General features: G+C 44.6%; 1 protein-coding gene across 3 annotated transcripts in view; it reads left to right on the plus strand.

The window, feature by feature from the left end:
- Nucleotides 1–19676, plus strand: part of LOC128300578 (uncharacterized) — an 87472-nt gene that overhangs the window by 54144 nt on the left and 13652 nt on the right. The window lies entirely within an intron of this gene.

Consider the following 19676-nt stretch of genomic DNA (forward strand, 5'->3'; position numbering starts at 1 on the left):
CCCTGAGACGAATCTGAATCATCCTCCTCTTGTTCTTCTCCTTTATCGGCATTGAAACCTCAGGAGGTCTGGGCAAGTCATTTATTACTTTTTTTGACATTCACCCTAAGCCGGATCTGCGTACGACAAATTGGTCCGGATGAGATTTTTAACCGGTCTTGTCGTGTGAAGACCAGAGCCGCTACCAATACACCACCGGGCCACCCTCATCCTTCTCTTACCAATATCGAAAAACCAAACAAAGCATTAAATACTTACACAAAAGCTTCAACTTGGAAAGTTATGCTGTTATGCTACATACTGCAAATTATAATATTTCCCAGCTACGCTCTACGCTCTACAATCGTGACCCACACCAGTTAACCTATTTTAGTCGAATGTGCCCCCATTTTCATCATTATTATGAATACATTTATGCAAACATTCAATCGTTTATTCATATCGTCCCGATGCTTTTCGGAACCTCCTTCAAACATCACTCACACTAACGCACACCCGTGTACTGAGTAGATTAACTCCTGCCCACCTCCCACCATTTTATGGGTCTCCGTAGAACCGTTTCGATGGACTTCAATTATCATTAAATCATGTCATCTTCATGTCGCCGTTAGCAGCTATAATAGGCAAATGGTTCCCCAAACAAAACAACACTGCAGCGAGCGCGTTTGGTTTGGTGTGAAGTGCACAGTGTTCGAGAGGGTGGAAAAATAGATAGCCGGGTACGAAAAGGGCAAACTAAAGCCACGGTATCAACATTCCTGCCCAAAAGAAAAAAAAAAAAGCTGCTCGCCAGTATTGTAGCGGTAGCCGACTGGGATCCAAACATTCCTTCCAAATTTAATCATTTGGGGAAGGAAAAATATTGAGAAACATGAGGAGGAATTCTTCGCACAGCGCTGCCATAGCCGCCTCGCTTTCCCGCCTACTACGGGGAATTTTTGCCTACTTTGGCTACAATTCTCGATTTTATGGCCAATGGCGTCTCGATTGGAGCAGTGCTTCATCTCCATAAAAATGCGACCAAGCGGTGGAGCGGTACAGCGTTTTGCCTTGGCTCGCCGTGAAGGAAGGTTAAACAGAGCAAATAAAGCCACCCATTTACTTTCGCATAAATCATACGCCGGCAATAAACACGAGAAAGCGACGAATCCCGTAGTCCGCCTTTCGCTACGGGCGAAACTGTGCTGAGTGTGGCCGAGTTCATCCAGCGCCTGTAGTTAGTGGCGGGGAACCGTATCTTATCTGGCTTAAGTTAAGCCATGAGCCTCGCGATTGTTGAGCCGAATGAAGGAAGCAGCTTCACCCGATCCTGATCGGGTTCACCAAAGGAAAGGGAGGCTACTTTATGCTTGTTGTTGCGTTTTATAACAATGCCATCAATAAATATGTCGTTATATCGTTACGCGTACCGTTTATCCTTCCTTCCTGTTTTTGGGGTCGAGTGGGGGGGGGGGGGGGGGGAGATATTTCCAAGATGCGGTTGGGAACGTCATCGGCCGATCCTTCCGGATGGACTTTCTCCTGATCAACTGAGATTCAGAGATTCGGAACCATTTTTAAAACCATCACTTGTTGCCAACCAACCAAGTTGTTCTCCAGTGATTATTTCAGCCTACTCGATTCGACCTTCTAACCTTGTGGTATATACAGAAGTAAACTACACTACATAGTGGAGTGCAATCGAATGACATGTCCTTTCCCAACGATTTGTGTCAAATCGTGAAAGGGTCGTCCAAAGTAAAAGGTCCCCGCTCATTTGCCGTACGACCGTGCCACTGATGATGATCGTGACGTTGTTGATGATTGGCATTATTTATTCATACGCCTTTTACGATTCGCCTGTACACATTCCACCTTTGCATGTGCTTTGTCTTCGATGTGGCATTTATTTTGCGCTCGACTTCATTCGAGTTCGAGCTGGTCCGCCGGGCTCGACCACTGTACCGTTCGGTACACGTCATTTTAGTCATCATAATTTTCCGCTCCACCGCTACTTTAGTTTTCGAACGGCCCATTTTCCGGCCCATTGGTGAGCCTCACTCTGGGGCCGTTCTGGGCGTCGTGCTGTATTAAAGGTGGAAGGTTCTCAGTTAGAGGTCGGTAGCTCGTAAATTTATCATCGTAAACGTTATTATGTTAGTATGTCAATAGTCAATAAAATACGGCACAAGATTTTGATACATTCGATCGCCGGGATTACCGGGCAAACGTAGCCGCTAACCATGCGCCTTGGAAGGGATTTTAGGAGGGAAGGGAAACCTTTTGGTGTGGCGTGAGGACAAAATGAATGATGGCAAACAAAACACGATTCACCGACCCGGACAGAACGATCAAACGGACCGAAAATTCACCCCGGCCCCTTGCGACACATCGACACGTGTCTTCGTGCATCGTTCAAATGGTTCGTGGGGCTGCACACAAGCCGCACGAAGAAGCAAACCGCATCGCGCTCGTTGACGAGCGTGCCCTCTCGAGACTGGAAGGTACGACATCGAACAGCCAGAGGTCGGTGGTAAATTTGGTCAAATTTTCTAGCTCACGTCAGCGTTAACGGGGCGTTGTTATTGAGTTGTGGGTCGCTGTGGTAGCGAAGTTCTGGCCACTGCCACTGCCTGTCTGTCTGTAGCTGCCGGGTGCCGGGATCGTTATGCAAATCGGTACCAACTTCAAATTGCAGCGGTGACACTGATCACCCACAATTGGGTACCCCCACGGGGTGAATGGTGGTTCGCTGGCGCAAGCATGATGATGACGATGATGGTCCGAACAACACGTACAGTACGGCGCTCCTTCACAGGAGTGAAGCCGCGTCATGAGCAGCGTTGAGCAGCAGGAAGTTTTTGTGGGCGATAGATACGTTTGAGAAATTCATAGCAGTACAGCGGCGAACCTGCTGCACTTCGTTGTTTACCGTCCGGTGGATGCACTATGGCCTAGGAAATAAATTTTGTGAAAAAAGTAATCTATAAATATTTTTAACTGAATAGCCAAAGTTCGCTTTAAACTTTAAACATTATATAGTTTATGTTTTCTTTTTTCCAATCGTTATTGTCTTGTTAAAGAATTGAGAAAACCACCTTAATGGTACAATTAATTTAAGCAAAATTGTTTTTCAAATTTCGCCTGTGATTATGCAATTCGCAAGGCATAGTTATCTTGAGTGGAGTATTCATGGGTTGAAAAAATGCATGGAAATCCGAAAGGTGCCTTTCTTTTCCATCTTAAAATGATTTTGAAAATGAAGTATACAGTATTGATTAAAAAGTTATTTTTGAACAAATAAAAGTCTTTTTTTAATTAGGTGGTCAAAATTGTGTCCCTGTTTTATCAAACTGTTAAAATAATGTTCCTAAACTGTTGCGAAATTGTTCAACTTTAATAATCATCGCCTACTCAAAATCACATCGCACCCATAGTCCCCATCCATGGCCTCCATGGATGGCTTCCACGGCCAGTGACAATCGAACGCTCACGTGTGATTTTCCTTCGTACCATTCGTGTGGTAATGATGATACAAAAAAAAAATAATCATAAAAGTAATCACATTACATAATTTATGCACCGTAATATGTCTATTTGCATGGAACGGTGGCACGGTCCCCAATGATGATCCCGGTAGCATGTGTTGTGTGTTTTGCCGCCGTTTCATGCGCAGCTCCAAAAGGACACACATAAATAATAACGAACGGTTTTATTTACCGGGCGCAATTTAAAGCTCTTAGCAAACCAGTAAACCCGTGTAACCACTGCATTGTGCAGTGATTTGCTACCATTTGCTGTACGAGCGTGTACAGTGAAAGTGTAAGCAGCACAATATTAGACAATTCGTTTACTGACGACAAAAGTAGACGCACAACATAAGGGCACGGGTTTCGTATTTACCGTAACACCGGAAGTGCAGTCGTACACGGTACGGTGTCTTGCTTGGGCTCGAGATACGTACGCACTTTGCTGCCAGTAACGAATAGTTCGCGCTAACCACACGCACCGATGTGTCTGGATGCCATCAATCGCCAACCATCGAGCAACATTATTGATCGCCTTCCGGGGAAGTAAATCTTGCCCCAGTCAATCCATGCACCGGCAGCGGGAAGATTGATGCCGATGGTATGGCCACTTTTCGTTCCGTCCCGGTGTGGGTTAGTGTGGTGGTTGAAATTTATGATCACCCCTCTTTTCAACGGTTAATTGAAATAATTGGCTACGGTGTTATGGTGTGTAACATGTGCGTCAATGATTACCATACGATGGGGTCGTTAAAATATGGGTTCATAAATCGTGCCCATGCGGTGTCGTGTGCTTGTGTGTGTGTATGTGTGAGTGGAACTGAATGTATATAGTGTTGAATTAAAAGGGTTGGCGACATACATTATGGAGCTTTAAAAGATCGGACGTACTGTACTTTTCTGTCAGATGGCGCTAGTAGTAAACGTCAAACTCGAACTGACTGAAGCAGTGCAAAGGTACCGAAAAGTAGGCTTGAACTGTAATGGTTGATAGATTAAACTGTTTAATTTAATTAGTAATTGTTAGTTTATCATTCATTTAATTAAAAAAAAAACGTTACAACTCCCACATTATATGCACCACCACGTGGTTGAGTAATTCATTAATAATAAAAAAAAAACATTTGGACAAAAATCATCCAGCTACCACTCCTGCAGTTAGTATCCTGACGGGCTCATCTTACCTTCCCAGACGGCAACTTATCGTGCTTCACTTTTCATCTCCGGCCATCCGGTGACCAATTCAATTTGCACCGAAAACTTTCCCACCGAAGGTGGACGAGTTCTTCAGCGAAAGTTTTCCTTCCCACTTCCTTCCGGTGCCATGAAATTCCTTCGAATCGTTGGTGGAAGTGTCCCGGTACCGCAAACTGCATCAAATTATCATTCGTACCACATCTTTCCACGGTCGCTTGGTACAGTGTGAGGGATGGTGTGGTAGTAGCAGATGCCAAACACCGGTACGATACTTCCGTTTTAGGGACGATTGCTGGAATTCGAGCACACTTCAAGCATTTCCTCGTTCACCATCGCCACCCAACCAAACACCTGCAAACATCTCGGTTATGCCCCGACACGGATGGTAGAACTCGGCCGTTGTTTTTATTAACTGTGGCTTTGTTATTTCCAATTAGCGTTCATCTTTTCTTTTGCTCGTCCAGTACGAACGCCAGCAACAAGACGTCTGTACCCATTTGCTTCACCGTACGAAAGAGGAAATACCTCAGCGGACTCAGCGGAGAAAATGAGAAGACAGCTTAACAGACGGAAACACCCTCCAACACCCTCATGGCCCATCCTCGGGTGTGTGTGTGTGGGGTGAAGTTTTTCGGGACGTGAGATAATTTTCTTCTCCCGGCGTCCAACTTCTTCAGCTGACCCGTAAAGACTTCACTTCATTACGGCGACCACTCAATTGCGATGCCATTCCCGCTCGGTAGGCGCCACGCCGCTTTCGACACTTCCACACACCTCGTCGGGCGATTTTACCTGCTTTCCGGCGAAGGGGCTCAGTGCACCATTTGGTGGCCGGTTTTATTACGATCCGCTACGCCCGAAGGAACAACAACGAAACGGAAAGAAATTTGGCACGAGAAAGTTCATCAAGCGTGGGAAAAGGATGCTCACAGTCGGGAAATACCGACGGAAGGCACGCTTCGTTGCCATCTTCCAGGGCAAAGGGCTGCTGCCACGGAATATTGTACGGTTCGTTTGTGTTTGTTTTGTCGTGAGCTCTCCGGTCTTGGTCGCGTCGATGAAGGGAACAATTTTCGCCTTCAAGATTTTCCCGGCGGTCTACAAATGTGTTGTCGTTGTCCCCGTGCTCGAGAGCAGCAGCAGACAGATAGATACGCCGAGATGGGCCGGAAGGATCGTGTTCGGGTTGGATGCTCAACAACTAGCCAACTAGTTTGTCTCCTCATGCGTCAAACTTCATCATTGCTTTACTGGCACGACGTCAGGAATTTGAGACGCCGTGTCTTCAAATGTACTCCAACAGCAAACTTATACATACCACAAACAGCATCCTGCCACGCTGAAGGACCTGTTCAAAGTTCACACGCATTGTGGATGTTACAAATCCACTCGAAACGGTATGACGTTCCGGTTTATGTCTTGCACACTGACGCCAACAGCGTACGTGAATTTAATTAATAAAAGTAAGTGTAGTGTATAAACTTACTACCTTTGCTGGTGCAAGGCGATATCGTTGCTGACTGATAACGTGCCGTGAGTGTGCTTCGTTATTCAAACTACTACCGTGGGATGGTGGCACATTACAGCCCTACAGACTTGTTGGCACGGGCGCTTCATTATGCTGCACGCGCCATAATTAATCAATTCACCATTACAAGTGAAAAACGAGACCTGTATCGTAGGTGAGCTACACGTTGATGTGTTTCTAGATGGAAACTAACAGAAAATGCTGGTGATACGATCTCCTGTTGTCTATTTCGTAATGGGAAATCGTTCATTTACCGAAAGACTTACGAGGAGCCTCTCGTCACCGCAGAAGACAATTTTTGGAAATAAGCTCCTATAAATAGTGTGTATTGATGTTTTTTTGAGAATTGTATTTTTGGAAAACAAATTACTGTAACTTCATGGATGAAAAGAAAATGATAAAAAATGCCAAGACTACAAATGTATCACTCTAATTTATGTGTCATACAAAGGTAACTCCTTGGTTTAACCAGATGTTACAAGTATTGCCTAAAGGTATGTAAACCGCACTACAAATATTGAGCTATTAGACACGTTCACTTTATTTAATTAGCTCCCTCGAGTCTATGATAGTCTCGACTTAAAAATAATATATTTTATGCAGAAACTATTCAGATGTGAAGAACAAAATATTAGTCCACCAACAAAACAGCAACATGCGTCTGATTTGGGCGATGGAAACAACTGCATTCCTTTTGTGCTGTGGTTCAAAATCACCGCCCCATCGATCCGTTGTTACCGGATTAATCAGATTTCCTCGCTTGCGCACTCTCCATCCTTCCAAACAATTCCACAGCGTTATTGAACGTTAAGCAACCGTATACAAATCCACTATCACCTCTCGGTCGGTCGGCGTCGATGGTTCTGTACTCAGCCGAGTTACTAGGCGTCTGCCTAATAATGCCCCGGTGAGGTGAAGGCTTGTGTATCCAGCTCACGTCCTGGCGCCAACCACCCGACATCCGGTGCACGATTTGTTGTGCTGCTGTTGCTGCTGCTGTGTTTACGCCAAAATGAAAAACGAATCCCCGATTCCAACACATCGGTCGATATGTGTCATGTACGACCATCAACGCTCCTCCTGCACTACCGTTCATGCACTGGCGAAAAAAAAGCGACCGAAACCTTGCTACGCCGCTACTAAATCCTGTACGCGTTTCATTCATCGAACATCCGGGAGTGTTCTTCCTTCTGGTTAGTGGAGGTATAGCACGCATCACAAGAAAAAAAAACGCGAACAATAATCAGTTCCCCACAGCTTTGGCCACAACTCGAGATGGCAGCGAAAGAAGCAGCTTGATAAGCAAACTGCCGATACATACGCATGTATCGACCGAACAAAAAAAAACACCTGCTCCAGCAACAGCAACACCGTGAAGTCATCCGTAGTGCTAACCGGAAACCCCAAACGCAACCAGGAAGAACGACGGAAAAAAGTTTCACCTCACCACCGGCGGTGCGTAAAATCGGGCAAAAGGTACAGAAACCCGGGAAGGAATAGCGGCTTTGTTGATGTTGGTCTTTGAAATTTGATCCTTTTGCCACCTCGATGCTGCCATGTTGGGCACGAGCTTCGACCTTACCCCATTCCCCCGGCTGTCGACACGTGCGCTGCCCATCCTCCAGAAAACCGTTGTACCGTTTTCGAGCAACACCTAACAAGTGAGCAGCTTTCGGATGAAAACACTGCTGTCGATTTCGGTGCCTTTTGTGCGATTTCTAAAGCGTGGAAACTGTTTACTGGGTTGGCTTCCTGGGCACCGAATGTTCCATCGTTTTGGGGCAGGTTAGTGTCGTACGTTCGTTTCACGTTTGCCTCGTTCGGTGCTTATAATTTTGGCCACACAACACCGAGTGGGTGATTTACTTGGCTGCTTTAGTACTAGTGCTGCCATAATCACGGGACAAATATTTACCGAGGGCAAACATTTACTGCCGAATCATTGTCAACTTTCGTTGGGCTGATGTGTTTAGCTTTGGACAATTTAATTCGCGATGCTAACCCACATTTTGCCAGTTATAAGTGGCAAGTCAACCGTTTGATAGTATTTAAGCTGTTTTCAGACATTAATTACCCCTGAATGTATGCAATGTGTACTCATTTTACTCTAATTAATCTTTTGGGAAGCAATACAAGAACATTCTATCACGTTTTGATGTGTTTAATTCGGCCAAAATAACAAATAAGATTATAAGGTAATATTTACTTTAGGCCAAGCCTACTTTCCCTTTAGAAACATTCAACCCTATAATTTTCCCCAACTAAGCAATCCGCAAAACTACTAAAACAAACAAAACGAAACTGTAGAATGCGGGCCGCATTGATATGACAGCTAGCCATAGCTTGATGGGTGACATCCGGTAACCTTTCTCCTGTCATAATATGTGACCTTTGTGCTTTCAACACAGCAACCCACATCCACACCGACGACATACTGCTGTCACATGCCTTTCAATCGGGAGGGCGTTCATCATCCAAAAATGAGGCTTCAGCACGACTCGAATGTGACAGGTCCGTTGGCGTGAGACTATCCAACAACACCCATGGTGTGAATTTGAATGATAGAGTAGGGAGAAATTAAAACACCCCCGCCTCTAGACGGTGCGTGAATGATTTATCAGAAGTGATGCATATGCTAACCGTACCACGCTAACAACAGGTTGTTCCCATTTTCCGAACGCAAGTTTCACCGCCCGTTTCTCAATCTCAACCTTTTGCAGTGTCTACCGTCCTCAGTGGAAGAGGGTTGTCGAAAAATTACACCTCAAGTCAAGGTGACGGTTTTGCGGATCACTTTCAACGAGTTAAAAGTTGCTAATTTTATAGTGTCGTTGTAATAACACAACCGATTAAAAAGGTGCTAAGGAGGGGAGCGTCGATGGGTAGGACGAGATTCTTTACCAACAGTTTGCGGTAGTTTGGCGAAAGTTAAGCTATCGATTAAGCGAATACAGGTATCTTGCCCCTTCGGGAATGAGCGTTGATGAGACTGTGCTCATAAACTATTAACGCTGGTTTGATGATTGTTTTACAGTGCTTTTATAAACGGTGAACTTTTTCGACTGGTAGCGAAGTGATGATTTTAATTAGGTGAATCCTGTAGGTGAGAAACCCTGTATTCTCTAGGGATGCGTGCATGTCATGCGGGAAGTCGCTTGCAACCGACACTTCTAAAGAAGTAGGCTCTGTCGCAAAGATTTCATAACTAAATAAATGGATGTCAGTCAAATTTATTTGTAAGGTCTTTTCGTTTTTCAATGTACACATAGACGGCATAAGATAGTCACAGTTTTAAATTTATAAAAGAACTTCTTCACCAGATCAATCTTATATGGCGGTTTTAACGATTGATCAATAAAGAAGGAAATATTGGAAAATTTTTGTGAAGATCTTTCCATCCATTTTACGTTTATTGTATCAACCATTTGCATTCTTCTGTTAGTTCTAGATCTAGTACCGCTAAAGCGCCATCCTTCAGCTTTAAATAAAGCTTACAAAGTAGCTCTTAACAAAGCAAATCCAGCTGTCGCTGACCAAGATGAACACCGCTAAGACTTTTTAATCCTCTTGTTCACCAGCTTGTTCGCGCCGTTCTTATCGCTAACCTCAGCTAACTTCATCGCGGAGTTTTCATCCCCAAAACGCCGCAACTCCCCAAAGTCCAGTCCCAATTACCAAAACCAAAATCACATCATTTGCCAAAGTCCATGAATAAATAAGTGTCAACTCATTGCGTCCCAGGCACATGCTCGTTCAGTCTGCAGTCTGCTTGGCCCTTGGGAGGGTGGTTGGAGCATTGGAACATCCGATGGTGAAGGGACGACACAGCTTAATGACCTGCTAGGGATAAGCGCGAGTGGAAACACGCGCACACACAAATCACAAATCGCTTGCCTTCCGCCAGTTCCTTCGTGGTGCGAATAAAAATCTCATAATCCAAGCGCTTCGCTTTTAAATCTAGCAATTATCATTCTCCTTGTCCCTTGTTTTGGTCCGGGTATCGGATAGCACGGTACCGGAACGGTTCAAAGCCGAAAATGTGAAGCAAATACACCAAAGACCCGATGTCATTTATTGGACAAACTTTTACCATATAAAGGCAGGACATTGCTGTACGCGCGCGTTCGGGCAGACCGTGTGCTTCCGTCCGGATCGAGCCACGAAGAGAATCGACCGCACCACACTCCGGTAGCAGCACGATAGGAAGATGATCTTCCACGCTCTAACGACAGCCAATTAAATTCTTATGATTTCACATTAAAATTATATTACAACCTAATTAGTAATTTACGAGTTGAAAAATGACGGTTTTCGGGGGGGGGGGGGGGGGGGGGGGGAAGTGCTGCAACACTAGAGTCATGGCTGAACTCTGGAGCTGCTGTGAACGAAGGACGAAGGACGTTATCATGGCCGGCTTGTCGTCGAGGTTGTCCTATCTTGTTTAAGGATCTGCTTCACTTTCTTCCGAGAAGGAAAGCTCGGCTTGCGCTTTCTCTCTTTGCGAGAATTATACTGTTCTCATCCCTTTCACCCAACGCCATTGAGTGTTCCGGCGTGCCTCACAGAGCATTTCATTTCGCTTTTCTTTTTTTGCGCGCGGGAAAGCAGTTAACAGAATTAAAAACAATAATGAAGGAGCGACGGACGTGTAAATCCTTTCGCCCCGTTACTGTCACGCCCGTCGGACGGATAGCGCATTTGGACAACTTCTCTGGCGGAACAATCGTACCGCTTGCCGGCATGGCATGCTTGTCTATCCTTTAAGCTGGCTGGAAAACGAATGGCACGAAACGGCACAGCAACAAAAAAAAAACCGAAACTTTTCCCAACCCACCACACGGGCCGGGCACGGGCGGATCAAAACAAGCTGCTCGACAAGAATGGGATAAGCTTGCGCGTGTGTACGAGAAGCACGTAACTGTTTGCACGAACGAAACGTTTGGAGTTGGTTCCGGTTCCGAGTAGCTGCACACACACCGTAGACAGACGAACAAATAGCGGCAAGCGAAAGAAATTGTCATCTCAATTGGTTCGCAAACTTTCGCGCGCCCGCGTTTTTCGTTTTTCCCTCCAAGCGCGGCCGGGCCCGGTGTGTGTGTGACGGTTATTTACGGGCCCCGTCAGAAAATGAGGCAGATTATAACTTTGGTCGTCGGGCGCCGGGCCGGGTGACAACTTTTCAATTGGTTTCCGGCTTTTCAATTACGCGCTGATGAGGGTGGTGGCGCGCGTGGGGCAGTTTAAGTGAAGTGAGGATGCTGCCGGCAGAAGAAAGATGGCCCGCTTTCTTTCCGGGTTTTGGGTTTTGCGTTTTGTGGGTGTCAACAGGCCCTGGGTGTTGGCTTGTAAATGAGCAAATTGGAAAACAACAAAAATTAGTCGCCACCGGGGCGACTTTATTGTCGGGGAAAAGGACACAAAATTGGGTGTGATTTTTTACTTCTCGGAAGGTATTTAATATACACTGGGTAAGATTGATGATGGATTAACGCTATTATGCAATTAGCGTGTAGTTGCAGTTGCGTTAAAGATGTAACGATTATTAATACCAAGTAAAGTAGGCAATTTTGGAACGAATTAGTCCATAACTGTGTCTTAAGTGAGATGTCTGTCCCTATACCTGTTGAACACTGCGTTACAAAAAATTTTCTCAATCAGAAGTTCAACGAAACAGAAAAAATATTATCGAAGTGAAAGATCTCCACGATCATCTCTGTAAGTCACGATCACTATCATTATCTCCGTAAGCAAGGTGGTTGAACTAAAAAATACTAATATTGAAAATTACTAATTCGTCTACCAGCAGATGTTGTTGTTGTTTTTATTGTTAAAGATATTTTGGGCCGATTGGCCACCTTCATCTCTTAGAATAAATGGAATAAGGCTATGGAATAGTAGGGAAGGGGGTATTGTGAATAAGGATAATTTAGGGTATTTGAGTTGTTGAAGGTAACTCAAACCTATATACCTCAGGGTCATCGTACCGAACAGGAGAGAAGAACTAAACCTCCCTTGCGGTCGATTATGTCCTTCGAAGAATTGTGATGTAACTCAAACCTTTTAACCACATAAATCAGTAGACTATATATAATGTAGTCAATACATGGATATTTTTAAATTACTCCTCTCTTTTTATTTGGTTCTAGTAGTGTTTTGAAGTTTTTATATTTCTTTGTATAATTGCGTCTTACTGAGAAACTTCAGAATTTTCCTTTGGTAATTTTCGTCATTTGGGTCAAAATGGTATCTAAGTTGTCATCTAACTCACATAATATCTTTATATTATTGTATCCATAGCATCCCGTCACAATGTGTCGGATTGTGTTTTGTGGCAGGTTGATGGAGGATCTCTTGAGAATAAATAACTATGGGTTAATTTGGTATGTCCGATTCGTAGCCCTGATCAAACCTGTTGGTTGGGTAATATGGAAATTTTGATGGATCTAAGTTTATTCTCGATGTCTTTTTGCCATGTTTTTTGCCAAGCTTGTCTAATGTCTTTTGTTTGCATTTGTTTATTGTGTCTGTCTACCAGCAGATGGCGCTACTATTTTCAGCCGTTGCTCAGCAATTGGACTATAAATATTTACATGTCCTCATGATCGCCATGAACTTTTGTGTCTTATCACCATAAAAGATACAAAAACACGGGCTAACTTTGTTATCCGTTTAATGATGTTTGAAGAGGCAATTAAATAAAACCCAGCGTGAAGCATTATTTGTGTAAGCAATTGGGAAGTGATTTAAACATTGGCATGATTTTAAACACATGCCCATTAAATTCCATCGAAACAAAAAACAGACAAACCCGGTCGCCCGTCGCGGGAATCGAATTATGTTAATGCAATTTCGTACCGAACGAGTACAATGCTACAAGCTATCGGTTGTGCTGAATGCGCCCTGCAACTTGTGGCAGGGTTTTGCAGCACAGTGCTTATGTTCTTACCGACTCGATTGCATCCTTTCCCAACCGTAACCCGAAGCGAATGTAACTCAATCAACGCTCGTTACAGTCTCTGCCCCCCATCCGAACCGTCCCCTTTTCCCTTCGAAGGATGAGCAGTTGTTTTAGGAAAAGCTTACCAGCAGGGCTCACAACGTCAGAGCCAAGCCCTGCCAGAAGTGTGTGAACCACCGACACCGATCGAAGTGAAGGATGCGGGCGCGAAGAAAGCAAATAAGATTATCACCCTAAAAACAATTCGGTGGTGAAAATTAAATCGCCCGAATCTTGCGAGGATGGGTGGCGCACAGTGAGTACACACACACACACACACACCCACACACTGGTTCGCAGAAAGAAGGCAGATTTACCGTCCAGGAGCATTCCATAGTCGGAGTATCGAAATGAATTGGCATCGAAGACGGAGGGCATTCGGCACACTATGCGAGGAATGTGGTTGGCGTGGAAGATTTGCGTAAATAATGATCCAACCTTTCCCGGTACAAATCATTTGCACTTGCACGACGGCTCAAGCGAGAAGTGGGAAACATCCATTTGGATAATCCACAAATTTGTGCAAATCAAATCACATTCACCGATGGCGACGGGCTGTGCTGCCATTTGCCTGTCTGTTTTTCCTCGTTCGTCATTCCGGTGTTCCGAAAAAACAGCGCCTTCTTGCCGAGCGAATGCTAATCGTATAATTGGAACCCACGGTGAGTGGGTGGGATGTTTTTCCCCGATGTTCGAATTGACAGGGAGCGATAGCAAGGAAGAGCGTGTTGGGTTGAAATATTCCTACTTATTGCAAAGTCTATTTCAAGCATTTCGTCTTTGGGCTTCGCTGTTAACGGAATGCAAACGAAGAAACCTTTCATTTTTCGAGAATGACAGAAGAAATTCTGACATAAAGTTTGGAAAAGCGTATAAAAATGTTGTTTATTTTAATTTAAGTGTCAAATCGAAACATTTGATTTTGACATCTTGAAATATTTCAAGGATTTTCATTGTCGTTCACTGCAGCCTACTTAGAAGAACTTCTTGTGCTTCATCCTTTTGTTCTTGCGAGTACTTTGATTGTGATTGCGAGTACTTTCCCTCCGCGATGTTTACAACTTCCCCGAATCATTTCCACCACATTTCCGGTAGTTGTCAAAGCATGCATCCACCGGAAGGAAGGTGAAATGTCAATGAATTATTTCACATTAGTTCGGCCTGAGCCATGTACAACTCACACCAAATCCGCATAGTCTCACGCTTACATTCCGGTGGTTGAGAAAATTTCCCATTCCCTCCATTCCCTCGCAGTGAACATCGTAAACGGGAAACGGTGTACGGTTTCGCTGCTAATTCCACTTTAATTGAATTATTAATGTTTTCCTCGGTCACTTGCCGAGTTGACGACGTTCAACGCGGCCCTGGTTTGCACCGTCGGTCAATAGGAAAATCGGTTACAGCGCGTGCGGGAAGATCAACTTCCCGCACGCTAGCGACAATTCCCGTAGACAATTTGCTTCATTGTGCCCCAAAAATAGATCACCAGGCACCGGGCCGAAGGAAGGCTCGTCTAAGACGTACCGGAGCCAAACATTAGTATCGCTTGTACCGAGGAGTTGTCTTACGTGCTTCGTAACTACTTGTAATGTGAACTGACTTGCATAAATTATTCACCGCACAACAATGCCACCAGGACGCTGGTTTCTCTGTTTGCCTTCACGCTTCTGGTTGGTAGCAGCAGGTTACGTTTGAGCACGCTAACGCTCCAGGAGAAGAATCTTGTTGGATCGGTTGCTCGAAACTCAAACACACCGTGCGATGGGGGAAATGTGCGGCGCAAGATTGAGTACCCGTGGAAAGATAGCATAAGTAGGCGACTGTATAAATCTTGTCACATGGACCGGCGAGTGGCATGAAATTAATCAAAAGCACTAGCTCGGTGTGGCAAGCCGTGATGAGCGTGAGCTTATTGCCGGACGTATTGGGAAGAATCCGTCTGAAGGTAGTGAGGTGCTTGAGGTAAAGATTTGTGTCATAGGAAGGGTTTTGTCCGTAATTACTCACTTCCGAAAGAATTTCATCACCAATACATGAATGATGTAATAAAATTAGAGTTTAAATCATGGGTTTAGTAAAATAACCTCGAAGATAATGGATTTAATGGCGTTGTTGGATATCACCAAATACACGATCAATATAGTATTGCTAAAAAAGCATTCATTTATTCCAGGTTAATTTAAAACCAGAACAAAATTGCACAATAAATGCATATAGAAACACATTTTTTATGAGAAAGTATACTTCCAAACAATGAATTTTATTCCTCTACAATTTCGTAATTAGTAATTAGTAATAATGGGAAAAAATGAAAGCAATGATGACTAGATTCGTCACTATGAAGATGCGCTACGAAGAGGAAACGCCTAAAGATATGCAATACGCATTGCATGAAGTTCTGTATATCTTCTTTTTACATCCTTTTCAGCAATAACGTTGCACCCCGTACTAACAAAACGTAAAACTGAAATGTTAAGGTACAATTTATTCACCAATTACGCAAAGTTATCGCAACATGTACCAGAAACCTCATCCTGCCAAAAGTCTATCCTTTTGTGCAAATACTATACCCAGCCAAAGCATAAAGCTCTAGCCACGAACATTTCGCCGCAATTGTCTCCTTTAGGACAATGAACACATCTCAGCACATTATTCCACTTCAGATAAACTCAAACACGCCACATTACGAGTCATACATTTTTAGGGGTGCTTTTTTTTGTATCTCTTACTCAAGGCTACAGCAAGGGGGGAAAAAAACGACACCACCTCCACCACAAACACACGACTGCACGACATGGTAAGGGCTTTCTAATTTCCTTACCAACAGCCACGGCCACAACCATGCTGCGGTACAGCGGATTCTATGCCACACGGTGCGGCACGGTTTGACTTGACTTTTCACATCATTACAGTCACTTGAATAGCACACACCTAGCAGCATGACGGTTGAAAGGCTTTCAAGTTGTTGAAACATATTTGTAAATGAAGAATAACATCCTTTCGGGTTATGGTTATGATAACGCCATCGCTCTCATTGCAGCAACAGCTCCAACTCGGGGGCGTTTTTTTTTTTCTTGTTGTACCCCGTTTGGGTATGTGGATGAAGGTTTCATCATAGACGGCCGGATTACATACCAGAACAATGATAAGAACACAAAACCATCGAGCCATCGGCCACGGGGACGTGGTGGATGGTTTTTGGCGGAAGGCGGACATGTTCTTTCTTTCGCATGCCTTTTACAAACATTAGCAGTCGAACAAAGCGGAAAGCGACGATACTGCCGTTTGCCGCCCTAATGCGGCCTGCAACAATTGAGCGTTACGCCTTTGCCTGCTGCCCTCTTTAACTGCCCCTCACCCCGTGCCCCCCACCACATGGTTGTTGACATGATGAGCCGGAAAGGTCGGCACTGAAGATGAGCCACCCGTTTTGTGCGATGGTTGCTGCCGGTCGCCTTTCTGTGTTCTTTGCTGCTTCTACAAAGGGCGCACCAAGGGGGTGAGTGTATTATGACGACCTCTTTGACGGTCATTAAAAGCCATCAGACAGACGGCAGCAAGCAGTACCGTAACTTATCTAAGTCGATCTTTTGGTCTTCTCTGGTGGGCCTTTTTGCATCACCGGCACTACCAGCGCACGGCTTCACACATCCATCCAGTAGCAGGAAATGGAGCAAACGGTTCCTTGCCGATGCCACAGCTGCCATTGTGTGTTGATGATGATTTGCCAGCCGTGGTACCTATGTAGTACCACGTCACCTTCACACAAACCCGGGGATGCCGGGAATGAAAAGAGCATTATGTTTCCATTCCAAACGCTTCCGTGTGGAGGGTTCTTTACATACTCCTGACGTTTCGTCGTCATCGTTTGCCAACCCGAAGCCAAACGGTAGACCACCAACCATTAATAGTGGGCGAACGTACCAGGTAAACCTTTGCTGGGTGCTTTTGGTCGCTTGTGCAAACACGTTCCCTGTATCGTCCCCGACTGGTGGACATTTTAGTAAATGAATTTGCATCCGTTCCTGCGTTGCCATCTATCATCGATGTGCAACCGGGGCCGTAGACCGTAGATGGTCTTTCTTTTCTTGCACTCCGAAACTAAACAAACAGGCCAAACACATCACACCGCCAGCGTATTCTTTTGATTCATTCGTAGCGGGACTCCAACGGGACTGGAAACAATCACACAAAATGGCAGTGGCTGAATGTGAAGAAAACACAAGAAACCACCAGCCAAATGGTGTACCGCAAGGCAAACGTTATTGCTATTATGTTGTTTCATGCTCCACGGTGTTCCATTGTTCTTAGTCTGTTTGATTCTGGTTTAGGATCCGTCTGTGTGTGTTTTTTTCCCCCGCAATCGTTCAGTGCACTTTGATACTTTTTAGCTTTGGAGTTTCGTATGGAACCAACCATCACAATGGTTGGTGCGTTGGTGCAACACAATAACAGTGTTTGACAATGCAATGAGACAAGAAGCAGCAGAGAAATGCAAATGAAAGAAGTGATCCTAATGCAGTGAAGTTTCCGTGTGGTTCCGCACTTTTTACGACAAAAATGTTGTACTTTTGCGTGCATTTAGGCGTCGACAATACACACAATTGTCTTTTAAACAAACATTTTCCGTCAACGTTGCTTTCAAACTGAGCTACTTTTTAGGTAAATTTATCAATTATTCATTGTTCCCTACTCGTGTAGCAAGCAGTTTAAAAATCACCACAAAAAAATGGAACAATGTTTTTTTCTCCAACCAATCTGGACCCTATCGCACGTGATGTTACCTTCATTAAGGCGTCGCTTGAACACGGCGGGTTAATGAAATTACCGGAGCCAAGCCAATCCTTTCATCGACCATGCGATGCACCTTGCCTGCGATGCTGGCTGCGATGAGGCTCGAACCAAACCTTCATCGAATCTGTCACCACCGATGGTTTCCGAAGGACTGGACTGGAATGAAAATTGGCGAACACCCCCTGGTCACCTTCCCGTCCCGATGCGCCACCGATGAAAACGATCCCATCCCCTGACAGCAGAAGATTAGCAAACCAACGCAGACGGCAAACACAGCCCCAAACCGTCGAACCACTGTCCACGGCAGTGTTGGGCAAAAGCATTTCGAACGCGCACGTGACGGAAATGTTAATGTCAAACCTCTGACGCAAGTGCCAAATCCATTCTTCAAAAGGTGGAATTTTGTGGATTTAACTCTTCTTCTTGTTTTTTTTTGTTTGCCGTTGGCATTTCCACCTTTTTTTTCCCCCCCGGTCGGTTCCAACTGCGTACAAAATCAATCGGACCTTTGTTCATTGTTCCTTGCGCTGAATTTTCCAACCGAACGCGATACCCCCATTATGCACGGTACAGCCTGTCCCGGGGTTTTCGAAAGATATCTGTGAAAGGAAATGAGATTTTATGAACGCACTGCCTCATGAACCAGCCACTGATTAGCTCCTTCGTTTTGGCGTGCAAGCTCGGGTTTCGGGTTTTTTGGGGGATTTTCTGTCCACTTTTTATCCTTCCGTTCTGTTTAGAAACCCCGTCCATTTTGACATAGGGATTCAAGGAATAAGGTGATTATAATGACCAAGGCACGGAACTGACGTTTGGAATATTTAATTACAGCGCTGCTGATCAAAGGTCTGCGACGTCTGCAACCAATCCGTAAAACGGCAGGTTAAATCGTTTTTATGAAGCCGGCGCTCATATTCCAAGTGAAAACTCGCGCAAACTGGACAGTTCTTTAAAAATAATGTACAAAACAACAAATAATCTTTATTTGCTGCTGTTGTTTAAAAGTTTCATTGAAAGCCACACAAATTGCCCAATCAACCATCAAGAGTGCAAGAGCAGGTGTTTTAATAGACTTTCGTATCATTCCTTGCGCAATGAAGTCTCACGCTGCACAGCGGTATGCATAACTTTAGGCGCCGGGGTGATCCAAGTAGCTCATGCTTTTTTGTGTTCGCTCTTCCTCCCTTTGCTTGGCCGAAGCTATGCTGTGCTCTGTGCTACTTACCGCAAGTAAGCTCCCCATTGAGACTGGAGTGCCGAGTGGAGAAAGTTTGGTTGATTATAAAATACTTTGAGCAAGCTACTTATCAACAGCATCCCTGCGTGCCCACACGCCTGTTTCCTTTGCTTACTATCGATGACTAACTTTTTGACATGTTTGCTGTTACTAGGGCTGTGCAACAGGGTAAGCTATTCACCAGCAACAGAGGATGTTTCGCCTACTGAGGTGATGCAAATTTGTGCCTTGTGGGAAAACAGGAGCAAGAATCGAAAGCTTTTGTTTTTCTAGTAAGTGGTGAGAACAGCTGAAGTAGTAAAGATGATTTACTCAGAATAAAAGTCAATGAAAAATTGAGCGTTTTTATCAAATATTTTACTAGTTGCAAATAAAGCCTTAAGCACTTATTTAAGGAACAAAGTTCTAACAGCACAA

This window comes from Anopheles moucheti, chromosome 3 (assembly GCF_943734755.1).
Source record: "Anopheles moucheti chromosome 3, idAnoMoucSN_F20_07, whole genome shotgun sequence".
In the NCBI taxonomy this organism is placed as follows: domain Eukaryota; kingdom Metazoa; phylum Arthropoda; class Insecta; order Diptera; family Culicidae; genus Anopheles; species Anopheles moucheti.